Source organism: Thunnus albacares, chromosome 19 (assembly GCF_914725855.1).
Source record: "Thunnus albacares chromosome 19, fThuAlb1.1, whole genome shotgun sequence".
NCBI classification, from domain to species: Eukaryota; Metazoa; Chordata; class Actinopteri; order Scombriformes; family Scombridae; genus Thunnus; species Thunnus albacares.
Window position 1 is genome coordinate 9220240 of NC_058124.1, and position 18845 is coordinate 9239084.

The window sequence follows — 18845 nt, forward strand, 5'->3', positions numbered from 1 at the left end:
AAATAGTTGTAGTCACAGGTCTGTAATACAAAATTTAAATGATATTTGTTACTAATGTTACCTCAGAACCAAAATGTAACTTTAAATGGGGTCACAGTGAGCAGCCAGAGACCTGCCTGCTGCCGCTTATGAATCTTTAGGCTTGACTGAAAGTTTCCATCAGTACAATAAGTCATGCTTTAGCAACTAATTTCTTTTTTAAGCTGTGATGGTCCCTGCCCTCATCTGAGCTCTTTCTGCACCATGGTAAATTACTGGACTCAACATATCTCTATTTTGAGAGATGGCATTTGAAAGGCCCCCTAAGTTTGACTTAAAGTAGGTCTAACTCCTATGTTCCTGTACTTTCATCTAGCAGGGAGGAGCTCCACAGTTGTGTCACCTTTTCCATGCTGTAATCAAGTGTATAATCCTATATCAATTATCATTATTGCTCCACATTACATTAAAAACTTTCCACATTTAAACCACTGCAGGGCTTTTATTGTGAAGCAGCAATAAAGATGTGTGGGCTTTGTCACTGAGGTAAATGACAGTGACAAAAAAACAAACACACACACAAAAAAAACTAGTCTAGACTAGATTATTTTTAGCACTTTCTTTTTGGCAGATCAGTTTTAAATTTGCAAAGGAGATATGGATGATAATAAGATACAGTCACAAGTAAAGTGATGAAGTTACCTTCGTCATGGAAATTCAACATAAGTGACTCATTTGAGATGTTTAGGAAAATCAGATGATGGCAAGTTTTGCAAGGGCTAGTTGTATTCTTAGTGGAGACATGCAGAATGTGCTTCCATAGCAACTACTGCTGTCTGCTTCAGATTACTGCTGCTCGTCAAAGCTTTTTGGGTGATGGTGACATTTGAGATATTTTTGGCAACAATATTCAGCCTTGAAATCCATCAAAATGAGTGGCTGTTGTAATTTAGTGAACAGTTTTTGCTCTGTATGAATGACTCATGATTATGGCAAAACTCAGTGTTAATGTGGCAACCTGCTGACTGTGGTTATTTTAGGATACAGTTAGAATTTACACACACACACACACACACAAATGTTATCATGGTCATTTGACTACATGCACAGAGAGACCGAGACCACCTTTAATCCTAATCTTACAGACATTTATCGTTAATCTTTACTTTATTGCAAATATGTGTGTAAATTTTAACTTTTCCTCACAGGTAGAGAAAATAAATATTTGATCATATTCCCAATAATTGGCAAAAGGAATATTTTCTCCTTTTTTTCTTTTACACAAGAACTTTTTTCCCCTTCAGTTACTCTGCAAGTACACTTGACAATCATCCTTCCACAGTATACTATTATGGGGTAAAACAACATGCAACCACAGTTGTTTCTATTTTTGTGTGAGAATTTTACAATACAAAGATAAAGACAAATGCAAAATGCACAAAAGTTCCCAATGTGAGAATTAATATTTCAGATACTGTATGTACTTGCATGTGCATTGGACATCCTTTTAGATTTGGCTTAAAAGTGGTCAAAATATACTTTGAAAACTGGTTTGGGTACTCAGACACCTTTGCGTGGGGTCATACACACTCACACAATGACACACGCACACGTCATGATCATCAAATGAACACTATATCCACCTCTAAATGAAAAAGGGAACAACATACAACTCTAAAAGAAGGAGAAAATAAAAAGGATTTAGACCCATAAGGGTTTAATCGAGATATTGAGACTTCCCCTCCCTCTCAAATTGTTTGATCCTGGCTATGTTCTCGGCACTCTGTACGTGATGCGCAGTCCTGATCTGAGACTCGTTTTGTTAATAAAGGAGGAAGTGCTGTGTCTGCACAGGCCTTTGATACCAGCTGAAGGCAACTCCCTCTCCTGGGTGAGGTATTAATAATATAGAGGAAGATCCAAGTAGAGAGCGAGCAAATGTGTCACTCTTAAAGCTTTGAGGAGATCTGTGGTGATACCACCCACTGTAAGGCAACCCTACTTTCTGTATCCATCACCATGCAGCCCCAGTTCAGCCCTGTGTCTCTATCTCTCTGTCTCCAGAGTAGTTGGAAGTTATAAACTGTGCAGCTTTTTAAGACAGTTTTGTTTGAAAATGTCCATTTGTTTTAGTAGGACAATATAAGGGAAACTTGTTTGCACACATTCACAAGAGAAATGATTAGCAAATATTTAAAAGCCAGACTGTGAGTCCACAAGTCCAACCTGCATCAGGTAAAAGGTATTCCAAATACTGATATTTGTCCTGAAGCACATGTCATTCAATCTTGTTATAATAATGCAATATTGACTTTAGCAATGATTTGGAGTGCAAACAGGGTAATACAGGGGATTTAAAAGGTCAAATCATAATTATTTGCAAAACACCCAGTGACATTGACTTAATAATGATATTTGTACATCATAGCCGTTTTGTTTAGCTATTATTCATATTTCCTGCTTAAATAATAGGGTGTGTGAGGGAAAAGTCATTTTAATTAGCTTTTAGTACACATCATCACTGTGGGAGATTTAAACTACTTTCAGTTAAACTCAGGAATATGAACCACTTGCAGAATATGTTTAATTCTACTTAAAAATGTGACACAGGACTTCTGTGAAATGAAAAGTTAAGATTTAATTTAGCAGTAGGTGGTTTCCCTTGCCTTAAAAAAAAACTCACTTCCCAGCCTCTCAGTCCAGAGTTCTTGCGTCTGAAATCAAAGGCATACACAGCATAAGAGGCTTCTAGGATACTTGAATGGTACCCAAATCAGAATTTTTCAAGTTGACTCTGAGCTGCCAGTTTAGAGTGGAGGGTTCCACTCAACTTCTGTATTTGAATTTGTCAAGGGCTTGTGGTTTCTGCTTTTTCATATTTCATAATATATAAATATTTATTAATAGTTAGTTACCGTATTACTGATGTTTATTCTTCAGTACATCTTACTCATGATTATGAGAAATACAGTAGGTGTATTATTCACAGTCTCTACCTAGTTTCTATACACTTCAGTTCACTGCCTCACACCAAACTCCTCTAACCTGACTCATATTTCCATGCCTTTGTTTGAAAAATCCACACAGTTGAAGAAATAAAAAGTGTGCTACCTGGTCATAATTGGTCAGCCTGGCAGTGGAGGACACCTGCCAGCGTTTGGTTCAGTTTAACCGACATTGCTACATTCAGCAGCAGAGTTGAGAATGTCGAAGAAGCAAACAGAAACGAGTCATGCTGCACCATCTCTCTGCTCTGTTTCCATTAGTTTTGTAGTTAGGTCATTTCGAGACAAGACTTGGTTCATCGTGTTTTTATCCTGTGTTGCTCTGTGTACAATGACACAGCTAAAAAGAAAAAAATGCTATGATTACATTTGACTGATGATTTGTCAACATTTAGGGGGTAGTCTGATAGGAATTTTTTTCTAATTCTGATTGAGCAATAGTGCTGTTTCTCACTCGTCAGCTACTTGAAAGTTTGTACCACAGCTGTTTTGAGTCACTCTCCTCTAATGCTTGATTGTCTCGCCTCGCTTGTAAGTCCCTTTGGATAAAAGCATTTGCCAAATTACAAATTGTAAAAATTTAAATGGTGATGAGGTGAACAGATGTTAGTCAACTAATGAACAAAGTGATGTGTTTGTCTTAAAAATGACTCTTAGTCTGCCAGGGATGTGGTTAAGATTTCTAAATGTCTTGTTAGTAAGAATGAGGGTTAGGGTTAGGTAGATTTTACAAAAAATGAGAGTTTGGACTCACCAAACATTTTATGTTTTCACAGGGAGCAGGAACTACATTGTAGAGGTGTTACACTGAGACAAGAAAGGGGGAAAATGTCTGTTTTCCTTTGATAGATATTATTGATGTTCTTTTTTTTTTCTTTATTTCATTTTTATACCTGCGTGGTAGAGAATCTCCCCTTGTATGCATTATGTGAATGTGCATCCACACTATGTGAGCATGAACTTTTTTTTTACCTCTATTAAATTTTTATTTGTGACTGAAATTCACAGTATAATTTGGTTGGTTGAGACTTTGCAAAGCCAAAAGTGTGGGATATGTCAAGCACTCATTTAGTGTTTTTAATTTGTGTATACCACACTTGCATGCACTGTATATTGGTGCGTGTCAAATCATAGTGTTGTACCTCTGTAGCTGTGTCTTACAGGCTCTCCGATATGCCAGTCATGGATGAGACAGTTAGAGACTTCAAAGTGGCTGAAAGTAGCTCAGAGTCAGCCTCAGTCTTTAGGCAGGCAGGTTCAGGTTTACCTGACAAGCCTCTTAAAACACTTAATCCTGTTAATTCACAATGTAAGTCTGTTTGCTGCACAGTTCTCATCCACAACTAGAAGCTCAGCCTCTACTGAGTTTGTCTGAGACGAGTTAAGCTGGAAAGTCTTCACAAGGAACATCACCTGTGTGTGTATGTGTGTGTATACCAAATGCAGGGGGACCACAATGATTATTTTTGGACAGACACATTTTTTTTAGATGATTTGACTTTGTGTGCTATTTAATTAGGCTGCTGTATGACACAGTGATTGAGGTTAAACTGTAAACTGTCTTCTAAGTCTTTTATGTGTGATGAATAATTAAAATACTATTCGTCATAGACTCCCATTTTCATAGTGGAACATTTATTTGGACATAAGATTAAGCTAAAAAATGACCAAAGGAAAAGAAACTGTCAGTTTAAGGTTTTATCGTTGGGTTTTCTTATCAAAAAATTAGGAGAGAATAATACAAAATACTGTACCAGGTCTGGTTTTAGCTTAGGTTTTACATGATTCCTGAACACCATGGAAGTTGGTGCAGATATACTGCAGGAGAATCAACTTTTTTATCTGTTCACCAACCATTCTTCTTGTTAAATTGGAACAAATCATGTACACACTGTGTGTGTGTGTATGTTTGTGTATCATATATTATGTGCCACAAATGGAACTATTTATAAAAGAAACAAATGCAGGTACATGCTGATGTTTTATATGTACCTTCTAACATTTTTTCTTTACTCAATTCTACCCAAGATGCAGCATCCCCCTCTCTACCAAGGGTATTTCTTAACTGTATCACAGCTGCCCCTGCCATGAGTTATGGCGCTCTGTGATTCATTGAGCGATTCTGATGAGGTTATGAGCGAGCCAAGGACAAAGTTATCTCTCCTCTGCCCAACAGAAACACTGAGTTTATTAGCCTTCGAAGCAACAGACCTCTTTTTTTCCTATCTAATCCTTTGTTCCCGCACCTCAACCAACCACTTCATACAGCACATGAATAGGTTGGCAGAATACATAACGTTGTAGTGAGACAGGAAAAGAAAAAAAAAATGGAAAGAGGAAAAATCCATTACACTGCTGCCTTAACTCATGGAGCCTATATAGTGTAATTCATCCTCAAGCTTGTTCAACTCGAAATGGCCCTATTTACAGAGTTCCATTACAACAATAAGAGGAAAAGGAGAGAGACAGAGTGATTGTGTGCGGGTTTATGTGTGTGAGTGTGTGTGTATGTTTGTGATTCACAGAGTATCATGTCCATGGTGTCTGAATGAATGACTGGAATGTCATAGCCCTCCATCCGCTATTATTCCACCTGAACCCAGGGCAGAGAGAGAAGAGACGGAGGAAGAATATTACATGGAAGCCGGAGGCTGATGGATGGATGAATGCTAAATAATGTCTCCAAGCTGTCTGTAGAGGTAGATCAGTATCCTAACCCAGCTACATGCTCTACTATACTCAAGTAGCAAGTAGTCATACTGCACCTAAATGACAAAATATGTAATTTGTCATTGATTCCAAACCCCTGTAAGTTGTGTTTTCTGATCTACTACCCCAACGGTTATGGGATGGTACAGTCTTATTATCCTACAAGTTTCTCTCTTACATGATTCCCCTTGTCAAGCCTCCTCAGATTTGTTCCAGGGCATCACATGAGCAGAGCCACATCTCGCCAAACCCAAATGCAAACAGTTGCAATAAGTGGTTAACACCTTGATGTGAGCGTTCTGACTAAACTAACATGACCTTATGAAAGTGTAATCAGATCAGTGGAATACTTCTTTAGAGGGGATCTATCAAGCACATTTCCTGGTCTATATTTATATTCTGGGGCTCTACTGGAATATCTTTGCATGATTTACATTCACTTCTTTTTCTTGTTCTCTACTCAAAATGGAAACTTCTCAGATATATCCGTACATGTTCAAGCCTGAATCTGATCTGAAATATGCGAGTGAACAACACAAACAACCCATATAACAACCAAGCAACAAAGACTTGCGCGAAGAATCTTATGTCTTCACGAGGAGGAAGTAGAGGTAACTGCAAACAAAGCATTCAGAGCAGGCTGAATCCTGGGCTTTTGACTTGTGGGAAGCATTTTTACATAAGTTCACCTTAAGTTTTGGAACATATTAAACATTGACATCCGACATTATAACAGTATGTAAATGAAAAAAAATCATGAAAATTATAAAAGAAAATCACAAAAAGCATGTTATATTCCCTTTAATGACTAGGAATATAAGCAGAAAGTATCTTCATGTTCTTCTTCTCCTTCTGACCAAGTTAATAGTTGAGATCTAAAAATATGGTGAAACACGAGCAGACAATGAGACAGGATAATAAATGAGGCAACATCTCAGCCAGATTATTTACAACTTCATTTTGATGGTTGAACTGAAAGTGAGTGCATCAGTACACAGGAAAAACTGTGTGTCCTGTACTGCCTGTACTGTAGGGTAGTTAAACATTACCTCAACTGTTAGAAACAATGACCGCAGCTACAAAGACTCCAGTTAAAATGAATTGGATGTATTGTAGAATTGTACTTCTGCATCGCAGTGTACAGCTGTCCCACCATGGGTATCACAGGGGTATGCTTCATTGCTATAACATCTTAACACAGAAGAGTAAATCCAGCTGTCGTCTAATTTAGTTGAAACTTCTGCAGTTCAGTTTGAAACAATGGTCTCAAAATCATGTCATTTAAGAACTATCCTGTCAGTGCATTGACCCTAAGCGCGAGAGGACATGTAGACATAATTAAAATGTCACAACAGGCTGGTTACACCACAGCGTGCTGACAGAACTACTGTACCAAGAAAAGGAGAGAGAGTGAGCGAAAGAGAGAGGGAGGGTTGTGTGTGTGTGTATTCACACACATGCATGCTAACACTTCTAAAGACAAAAAAACACACACCAGCCAAACTTATGAGGTGAAAATGACTTATCACTTCTCATCTATTCCATCACTGGGATACATTGAGACTGCACACAATCACATACACACACTGACATGTATACAATTCACTTCCAGACACATTCTTACACACACACTTACACTGTTGCCTCAGGACACAGACTGTCCTCCACTGTCTGTTTATGAACTCATCTGTTTGCGCCAGACAGGCTGGAGATGAGGACATTTATAGTGTGTTGCGATATGGCCATGTATTCAACATAATTAATCTACTCTCTAATTTGCCCTCAGCGCTCCCAACGCATCTTGTCATCTTGTAGAGCCATCTCATAACATATCATAAAACTGTCCGCCGTTTATAACCATCATCTGCTTCATTTGTAACCTTTAAAGTTCTCAGGAGGTTTTTGTAGTGGGGTTTTTTAAGAGCACCTAGATGCTCAGATGTTGCTTGGTTCACAATTGGTTGAAATAGAGCCTTATTAACCAGAATTATATAGAGGAATTGTAGCAGAGAATAGTCATTTGAATGTATCACACGTATACTGAAATAATTGAACAGGAGGCAGACAAACTGTGTGCACTTGTTTGCGTGCGAGCTCATGCACAAACAGACTTGTTTGTGTGTCTATGTATCAGTGTGTGACTCCACCCACAGAAACCTTCACTTTTCACCCGGATGGGAGCAAGGGATCAATAATGCATCAGCCAACAGATGGGTGACTGTCTCTGCTATCATTTGTTGCCTCTCCTCATCATTTTCCTGGCCAAAGTATTAGCAAACAAAGGTGGAAGAGAGACACAGAGATAGAGGAAGACAGGATGACAGAGGAGAGAAACGAAGAGTGGATGAGTACTCCACTAGCTCTCCAAGGCTACTTCTTCAAAAGCTCAAACTGAAATGAAAACTTACACTTTTTCTATTTCTGAATCAAAATGTGTGGTATTTGTGGTGAGAGAACTGATTGATTCACTTAACAGTGTGAATATGGCTTTTAAGATCTTATTTCTATTTCATTTATGTGAGATTGTACAGCTTTTCCTTTCCTTCCTCCTATTTTACAGAGAATTGTCAGCAGAGCCATAGTTTTTTTATTGATGCTCAAAAGATATTCATGTCGAGAATAAAGATAAAATGACAGTTTTAAGGACAGCTCAAACTTGCAATACACGTTAAGAGGAAATTCTCAAAGCTATAAATCTGACATTGACATTGACATAAATCTGACTGAGACATTTTAGAATGATACTGAATACTGCCCAGTGTGGAAAACTGTGTTGGTGTGTATAGAGTGTGTAGAGTGGGTTTCTCTTGAGGAAAGTCTACCCAGTACATCAATGGCTTTTATACTTCCACCCATCCATGATGTCAACCACTAGCCATCCCTCAGGAAATCATGGTACATTTTCAAACATCCCAGATACCTCAGCTGCAGTATGTTCAGCCCTTTGCAATAACAGAGGCAGAGTATAAAGGAATATGAAGGTAGGCATCAAGCTCAAGGACAATCTCTGGCCATGGCAAGCTCTCAAACATCTCTACAGTCCTCACTGGGTCTTACTTGTTTGCTTTCCATCATTCATATAAAAAGAATACCAAAACATTTCTTCACATTTGTCACAATATATGAACAAGGGCATTCAGCATTGTATTGATGCAAAGGTGCCATAGGTCACTCCTGAGATAATCGTAGGTCATTAAGTTGTGGAGCAGGGATGATTTCACTAATGCACTAATTAGCAATCATCATCTTCACATTTCCTAAAATTTATAAATACAACCAAAAAGCTCAAATCTGAGGTTGTTGATGAATGCCTCAATTTGGAGTTTTCTATATAACTCTCAATACAGAGGCACTTTTTGTCATCTATTTGTGATGTTCATTCTTTTCAAAACATTTTTCTTTGCTCTGTTCTGGTCACATGACAGTCTTTTGTGACTATTGTGTGACCAATGTGTGTTAAAATTCAGACATTTAGAAATGTCCAACATGAACAAGTGCCATCGATGAAATCAATCAGTATTTTTCTCCTATCCTCAAAAGGTTGTGTTTTGGAAACACAAAAACTTTGCTGTATACTGACAATTCACAGGATGAGACATCTTGTACTCACACTTGGTCACACGTCCTTAAATGGCAGGAATTCTTGTCTGAGAACTTAGAATAACTAGGATTTGCTGACCCAAAGGCACTGTTTTGATTGGCTCCAACTTTGAAATGGGATTCTCAACACACGCCTTTGGCAGCAGCACCTTGGCTCCATCTTGTGCCCTGATACAACACGCTATGTATATGGCTATCCAAGCCTGGCTGTTACTTGAATTAATGTAAATGTGGGCTGCTTTGTTCTTATGCGGAATGAAAGTAAAGTATGTAAGGGCTCAGGCAGGGCTCATGCCTTCCCCCTCAGTTTTACAATAGCATAGAGCTCCACATGTATGATTTGAACTCAGTATTTTACTGAGCGAGGCAGTGAGCTTGATTTCAACTTAACGTCTCCAATCACTTGCCCAGAGGGACTTCCTCTACCATGCTGCCCATAGGGGTTATGTAGCCCCTTAAATCTATTTCCGTGGATATGCCACTGGCACTGTCAATCATCCATGAGTGGGTCTGAATGAGTATATTTATGCAACTCATGTGGTGCTCTTCTGTAGTGCCCCTTCTTCATTTATTTCCCTCTGTGGGGGTCAGGCAGGTTTATATTCTTTCACCTGTCTCAGGCTGCATTCAGACCAAATCCAGCAATCTGGCACTACAGTGCAGGGGGCTGCTGTGGTGGGGGCTTGTTATATAAGGTACCGTTGAGACAATGAAATTCGATCCAGAAAGTTGAGTTGGAGTAACAGATAAATGCATTTTAGGACTTATCATGAAGCCAAAACACTACCAGCGGTTTGTTATACTCACAGCCAGGATTTTACAACTCTGGAAAGTTTTCACAACGGCAACTGCTTGATCTTTCCTCGCGACATTTGCAAGGCAAACAGTCAATTACAGCATTCACATTACAAAGTAATCCACCAGGAATGTGAATTTGCATGCATGTGATTGGCCAATGCAGCATGATGTCAGGTTGCATTCTGGCAAAAATTGAGCCCATTTCAACTGCTGCGAGGTTTTTTGCTGAGCCCTATGCGGTCCCCACTCCCACAGCGTAAACGCAATGCACTCATTCAAATGAATGGAAGGACTGCCGTTTTTCACGCATTGCCGGATTTGGTCTGAACTCCACAATCTTGCTCTCCCTCCTTCCCTTCCACTCTCCGTCTCTGTTGATCTTTCCTCCTCTATTTCCCTTTAGTTTCCAGAAGGTAAAGCTACTGCAGTTCAGCTGCTGCCAGTTGGTGAGTCTGACTGCTTTAACATATCAAAGGTGCTGTGCAGGAAGAAAGCTCCTCGTTATTCCAATGGCAGACATCAAGCAACTGTGCATTTGTACACCACAAGGGGTGGGGGGTACAGTCAACACAGTAAAGTTAAGTAACAGATTTTGAAAATATGACTAATCACTTCTGTTTTTAAATTCGTCTTGAATACAGAAGATGCATGTACTCTTCAAGACTTCAGTTAAGGAACTCCTAGGACTGTGATATTTGCACATTTGTCCTTTTTATTTCATTTTTGTACTTCTCTATCTATTCGCCCACATCTTTGCTCTGACTTGAAACACTGCCTAAACTTTGTGTTTCTTGTGACTTTTCCTCCCTGCCTCTCTGTTCTTTTGTGCTGTCTCTGTGTGTGTCGTGATTCATTAGCAGTGCATGGTGAGAGGTTTGGGACACATTTTTTCCTGCACTTTCGAAAACCATGGAAAAATACCTCTAATTTGTTTGACAAACACTGGCCTGTTAAAGGTCACAAAAATGAACAAAAAGAAAAATGCGGTTACATCGGTCAGCAAAGAGAATAATGTATTTATGATTACAATAATGTCCCCACACAAAAACTAATTTACACACTCACAGACATGGGTGACCACATTCTTCAACAATGTTTGGCAGAGTAATTAAAATTGGTATGTTATCAGTGTTTTCACCTCTTCTGCCCTCACCATGTGTTATACACAGTACACGGCCTAGACAGTGAGCTAAGCACTCTTCCAATAAAAACACCCGCAACAGGAGCCAAGCTTCAAGTATTTTAGTAGAAACCTTTTTTTTGTGAATCTGCAAACAGATGAAGAGATAGAAATGAATGAATGAATGTATGAAAATTAAATTACACAAATGAACTACACATTAACATAAATCTACACTAGGTTGACTACATTATGTAATATGTGTAATAATGTTCATATAAGACAATTCGTCAAGGTAAGAAAGTATTTAAAAATGATTAGGCGTGACTGCAAAATGCAGTTAGCTTTGACTGGGCACTAGCTAACATGTCCCTTGCTAGCATGAACCATGAGGTTAGTAATACATATTAAAATAAAGATATTTATCAAAAATAATTAATACAATGAACACAGAACTGTCTAATTGTAATTGAAATTGTGTTAAGTATACACAGATTGTGCCAAATCAAGTGCAAAATCAAAAAGGGTGGATGTGTCTTCTTCTCTAGGCAGTTCTTTAGCAAGATCTTCACCTGGAAAGGCTCTCATGACATTCAGACTATTGGATGCAATTTTGTGCAGTTGTTGATTGGACTTTGCTAGCATGTGTTGAACTCTTGAAGTCTTGTGTCACTTCTGTACTCCTCTTCTCCCTCCATAGCTGTCTGCTTCATTCAGTAGCTGACCACCGCTGGAGACAGGCAATTCCCAAACACATGGACCTTCATTTGAAATTGAATGATGTCCCCATCAACCTGGTGGTCATGAAACCACAGGAAGTGGAGGTAGTCACGATGCTCTTCTTTGACCAAGAAGCTGTGGAACATCTGTTGAATGTCTGCCATTACCGCAAAGGGTTCAGACCTGAAGTGGACAAGCACACCAATCAGGCTGTTATTTAGATTTAGGCCCCTGAGTAGCACATTGTTGAACGATATGTTGTTGTACTGGGCACTTGAGTCAAAGACTATCCTGATTTACCATGGTTTCTTTGGGTGATAAGACGCCAAAGCTTGGCAGGTACCAACATTGTTCATCATGTTTCACTGAAGGGGGTGGTTCTACATGTCTGTTACTGAAGATCTTTTCCATGAAATCCATGTAGTGGTCTTTCATCTCCGTCTTCTTTTTCAAAGTATGCTGAAGGGACAGGAGATGGTTTAGGGCTTGCTCCCTGTTGTTAGGCAGGTGCTTGGTGGGTGAAAGGGAGGGGGGCCATCCAACTGTTGAAGTCATCCTTGGAGAACTCTTTGTTCATGATGAGGAGGAAGATCTCATCTGTGACTGAGGGTGCCAGTTTATTGTCCTCAATGGAGTTATAGAAGATCTGCTTGCCAACCTCAGTCTTATTGGCAGAGATGGGAATTCTGGACTTCCGCTGCTTGGCTAGAGGCCTCTCAGCTTTGGGGGGTTGCTGTGCTGGAGTCTTGGAGGGCAAAGCTGGGGTCCTTTTTCATTTCTGCATGATAGTTCACAAAGTCAACAAGAATGAGAATGTGAAGGGTGAGAATGAGAAGGGTGGGTAATGAACAAGATGCTCTTTCTAGTCCCTTGAGTAACCCATGTCTCTTGGAGGTTATGTGGGAGTTTATTCCTTGGTAATATCCATGCCATCTTGATCTTGATCTTTTCACTCTTCTGCCCTCACCATGTGTTATACACAGTACATGGTATAGACAGCGAGCAAACACTTTTCCAATAAAAACACCCAAGACAGGAGCCAATGTTCAAGTATTTTAGTGGAAGCCTTTTTTTGTGAAACTGTAAACAGATACACGATTACAGAGATAGAAAAGAATGAATTAATGTATTACAATGAAATTACACAAATGAATTACCCATTAACATAAATCTACTCTAGTTGAATACATTATGCAATATAATGTTCATATAAGACAATTCATCAAGGTAATAAGTATTTAAAAACAATTAGTAGTGACTGCAAAATGCAGTTAGCTTTGATTGGGCACCGGCTACATGTGCATTGCTAGCATGAACTATGAGGTTAGTGACATATGAAAATAAAGATATTTATTAAAATAATCAATACAATTTGTCACTAGACACACTCTAACTTATTTACTGGGGCCAGAATTCATAGAGGTCTAGTTTAGTCATTGTGTTTAATTGACTCCATGCTAGTTAATGTAATCTTATTCATAACTGTGCCGGGAGCTACACTGGTCACATTACACTCCATGGGACATGGCTTGAGGTTGTGCATGCATATGTGGGGTAACCAGCCACATAGCAATGTACATGACACCCCCACCCACAAAGACATACTGCAATGTGAACAATCTGTACACAGATATGACACTTTTTCTCATTCCCACAGGCCATGCCACATGTTAACATTAGGAAAACATCAAGAAACACACAGCTGAGGTGTCTGGTAACGCAACATGAAGCCAATTAGATGGCAAGTTTTGCATATGGTTCCCCTCTCTCCATCTGACCGCTGTTTGAATTAGAGACTGATGGTATGGTGACATAAACTAAGAGAGAGTTGTGGGAGCAAGGTAGTGGAAAAGAGGTAAAAACACGAGGATAGAGCGATGACATATAATGCAACAGCACCGCTAAATGATTGGGGATGGAAGGAAAGCAAAAGACAAGTGCTTGGATTACAATTCAGCTGTTTATCATATAAATGAAGGGTCGTGTTCAACTGAGCCAGGGGATGACAATCAATCGTTTGGCATGCAGATCTGTCTCCATTTCCTCACCAATGACAGCCATCCACATAATTCCACTGTGTGTCACATGCACGTCTGCCTGCATCTATTTGCTCTGCTAATGTCCTTTGTTTCATTTCATCACCTCTGACATGCTCAGCTTCAGTAAGAAGGGTTTTCTTTGCAACAATGCCCTACTCTTAAGTGCACATTTTCATTTCATTTGGATATTATACTGATTAGGAGCTAGTACAACATCTACAAGTTGAGTGTTAACATTGAGTCTCATTTTTACAGCCGACAGTCAGAGGGGACACAACAAATTGACAACTTTGTCAGTGCAAAGTGCATTTGTTGTGCACAGAGGGCCTTTATTACAGCACTTCAGTCATGCCAATCAGTGTAAATTTTGATAACACTGAGTACAGTACTTTCACATGTATCCAGGTTACCGTAAAAGGTTGGTTGCTGTCCAGGAGCCATATGCTCAACAAATGTGATTTGTTTGGGGGATGATGGATCTCAGTGGTGTAATATACAGTGCAGGCACCTCTGCAAACATAATGGCCGGACACAGCCTAATCATCAGTCCATTTTGCACTACTTATCTAGGTCTGGGTTGCAGAAGCAGCAGGCTAAGCAAAGTAGCCCAGATATTATTCTCTAGCCACCACTTCCTGTGAGATTCCAGGTCATTTCCAGGCTAGATGGAATATGAATTCCCTCTAGTATCATCTGGGTCTGCCGCAGGGTGCATTGTGATGTGTTTGGAATACATCCACAGCAAGGGGCAGATAAAGGCGTCCTGATTACATGCACAAACCATCTTAAATGGCTCCTATCAGTGTGAGGGGGCAACAGTTCCATGTCGAACCCCTTCCAGATTTCCTAGTTCCAAGATCCATTTTGACTGCTTGTATGCATCTCATTCTTTTGGCTACCACCCAAAGCTCATGACCAAGAACTTCACTTTCAAGCTCACATAGCTCACACCACAGCAGTCCAACACAACTGTACATTGTTCTTGTGTTTCGTTTTTTGTCCTAAGGTCCTGTGTTGATACATAAAATTGTCAAAGTTTTTGCAAAGCCACCAATCAGAAAAATTCTCTGACTATGGTGATCTTGCTTCATTACATGGTGCCCAGACCAGTGCTTTTGGAGGTATCAGCTAACATACATCCAGGCTGACACAATCTGATCAATAGCTATCTACCGTTCCATTGCTTGGCAGGGAGAGACAAAGGTGAGTGGAATAGCAGGTTTCATTGTTTTGAGCGTGCACACAGACCACTGGTATCTCTCCACATGACTTGCATCATCAACTATCCCTAAAAGAATAAAGTTTCCTGTGTCTCTAATATTCCTGTAGGGGAACCAGCTCCAGCCCCTGAACTGACAGAGCAGACCCTCTGTTTTGCATGTTAGAAGTTACTCCTGCTCTCTCTGACTCATTTGCAGCAAACCTCATCCTCCCTGCTCAACCCATTCATGTCTTTAGTCTTTTGTCTGCCTGAACTGCTCCAACAAACCTTTTGTCCAAGCCTGCACCCGGCACCCTTTGACTTTACAGGATTAACAATTACAAATCATCTTGAAAGTGCCACAAAGGGGATGTTATTGAAGATGAATAGAAAGCGGGCTGCTTTAGGAGTTCCTTTTAAACTTCACTAAAGCAAGGATAGAGGGATTAGTAACAAGGGATGCTAATGATGCACGGCAGGGAAGCCCCTTCATTGTGATATGTGACCTCTACAGTACTTGATTAGGGGTGAGATTTTATTAATCCAGCTCTTTAGCATAACCTCTAGGTATTAAAAAAAGATTTCATATCACACTCTCACAGCAGGTGTTTTAATAAAAATAGGAATGTCAGCTTTACAACACTACTACTCCTTTGATTGATGGGTGCTGTACATGTACACTCATAAATGTGTACGCTTTGACATACACCTTCTCTAACCTCCAACACTACCACACCCCCTTCCCATTCCCTTCAGATGCATCAACTATCAACTCCAAAAAAAAGTTATTTTTTGTGACTTTACTGTCTGCTGAATACAAAGTGAAGTGATTACATGGAGACCTCCTACTGCTCTCAGCAAACTGCTGCTTCTGTAACTCACACTGGCATGGAGGCTTGGCACAAGCTATGCATGGATAGAGTGCCCCCCCCCCCCCACCCCCCCTGCTGTCATTAGCATACAGGCCATGTCTCACTAGCTGCCAACCTTTAGGCAGTGATTCCATCTTGTCGTGATACGCAGTGAGGGAGTGCAGTAAAACTGCCATGCTGCCAGGCTCTGACGGCTACAAAATTGCAAGAAGGCTGTGAAAGGGAAAAAGGAGAACAAAAAAAAAAAAAAAATTACAACCTGCCTGGCAGAACGTCAAGAAAGAAAGGGGACTGAACTCACAGAGGAGCTACTTCACCTTATTTTCTTCTGTTGGTGTTGTTGTTGGGAGTTATTGATGTAATTGACCAGCCTAAGGATAAGGGAAAAATCTATAGTGGAAGAAAATTTTCTTTTTCTCCAAAATGGAGGCATCAGTGAAGGCAGCCAAGTTCCACTCATGTGCTGTAGGTCATCTTATTGATTGTAAGTTAACGGTAATTGAACGAGACTCAGCTCCGTTGTTAAGAAGAGACATGGCCCTTAGGTCTTTGGCTTGCTTGTCCTGCAGGTAGTCCTGCTCTGTTGGTTTATGGCCATTAGGGTTACAAAAATCAGAACTTGTTTCTATCCAGTGCAGACTCTAATCACCTCTCTCTCTCTCTCCTGATTTTTTTTAAACCTGTTTCCTCATTTTCGTTTTCAAGAAGCAGACAATATTTAGCAAACTGATCACCAGCAACCCCTATTTGAAGTCTTTAACCCTGCCTGAGGGCATGCTGTGTTACCTTCATAAAAACAAGCTTTCTAGTCAGATAAGCCTTGATCATTAAGAACACTTTCAACCTGCAATTCTTAAATGCACTAATTATGTGACCACATGATGGGGAGGTGAAAAAATCTATGAAGATGTAGACAGCCTCTGAACTTTCCACCAAAATCTTTTATCTCAGATAATTTGCATACTTTTGCATCTCTAAGACACTATAACCTTCAAAGGACGCTGAGCAAATGCAAAACAAAAATCCACAATCTTCCGTCCTCTGAAGTACAGACCCTTTTTACCACACAGCAAAAGAAGTATTGCAGAGAGCCATCATCTTTTTCCAACATGATTTTTTATATTCTTTCCCTGTCTTCACTGCTGCCAACTTAGTATATATATTTAGAAATAGAACTTGTGATTATTTACATTTTTAGGCCAAAAATGAAAGTCACTACGCTATGCTTACTCTGCTATGATGCTAAGGCAATGAACATATGAACATGGTAAGACAATGTTGTCTTGGGAGCAAAACCTATGTGAAGCATACTTCTCAGCCACAGAGGGTTTCACAAGGGCACATCCCTTGTCATTGTGTCTCTAACATACTGTAGACAATTTCCAAGTTTGTCTTCTCTCTCTTTCTTCTTCAAACCTTAAAGGGTACATTACATGCGCATTTCTAGGTCTATATTTTTATTCTGGGGCTCTACTAGAATATCTTTGGATGATTTACAAAAAGAAAAACTCTCTCCGGAGGTTACATAAACAAACAATAGCAGTTGGATTTCACTTCTTTTTCCTGTTCTTTACCCGAAATGGAAACTTCTCAAATACATTTGTACATGTTCAAGCCCAAACCCAATCCGAAATATGCGATTGGACAACATGATGAAATTCTGTGACCCAACCTTAGCAACAACCTTAGCAACAAAGACTACAGAATGGCGACCATTTGTGGCCATGTGCAAATGATCTGACATCAGTTCGATGGGGAAATAGAGGTTACTTTGGAAACAGAGCATTCAAAGCAGTCTAAAGCCCTGGCTTTTGACTTGATGACAGCATTTTTACATACACACACCTCAAGTTTTGGAACTTTGACCATGTTTTGAATAGACATCCGGCATTATAACAGTATATAAATGACAGAAAATCACTAAAAGCATGGTATGTCCCCTTAAAGCCAGAGAATGTTTCTGAGGCTCTTTGTGCTTGCTTACTTTGCACTATGAATTTTAAAGGTGCTTGTTATATATTTTCACCACAATGAAATGTTATTTGGTACTATACAATGTCATGGCCTCCATTACCAAAATGGCAAAACCAATTTTTTCTTTTTGACATTTTACTGATTTGAATTTCCAGTAGCCTCATGTACAAAGTATTGGTCTAGACTTTTCGTTCTGCCAGCTCCAGTCTTGTGCCAAACTTTGATCAACCATGGCTGCCACCATGCCAAATTGCCAACTGTAAAATGATAGGGTTTGGCCTCATTTAACCAACTGATAAAGAGGCAACTTTATTCGGATCCAAATCCCTCTATCAAAAGTAATTCCTGCTCCATCCCTAAATTTAGAAATGGAATGACTCACTACCTTCTTTCTGCCAATGACAATCTGTTCATGTCTGTACACATAGACACACATACAAGGACAAATTCTATCCATTGATTTTGTCGCTCTATGCATTCTGAGTAGCAGAGACTGAACTTCCCATTCCCCTTTTCAATAATGCAACAAGTTCGCTTAAGCCTCTACACTCTCTCTCTCTCTCTCTCTCTCTCTGGGTCACTTAGAGAAATAATCTTTTCTGGAATTGTGACCTGTACAGAGGAAAGGGAGAAATAATGTCCTGTAACCTATTATTATTTTCAGTCTCCATTCTCTGTCTCTGTTATTGCTTTGTTTCCTGCCCTCTTGCCTTGAGTATCTCTTCAGGGCTTGTTTTTCTTCACCTATGTCACCATGCCTCCGTAGCCATGTACTGCATTTGTAATACAGAATTCTGTAGGAGGTTTGAGTCAGTTAGTGAGTTCAAG

General features: G+C 39.7%; 1 long non-coding RNA gene across 2 annotated transcripts in view; it reads left to right on the top strand.

Moving 5' to 3' along the window:
* LOC122970483 overlaps positions 1 to 18845 on the top strand; it is a 93468-nt gene that overhangs the window by 43303 nt on the left and 31320 nt on the right. The window lies entirely within an intron of this gene.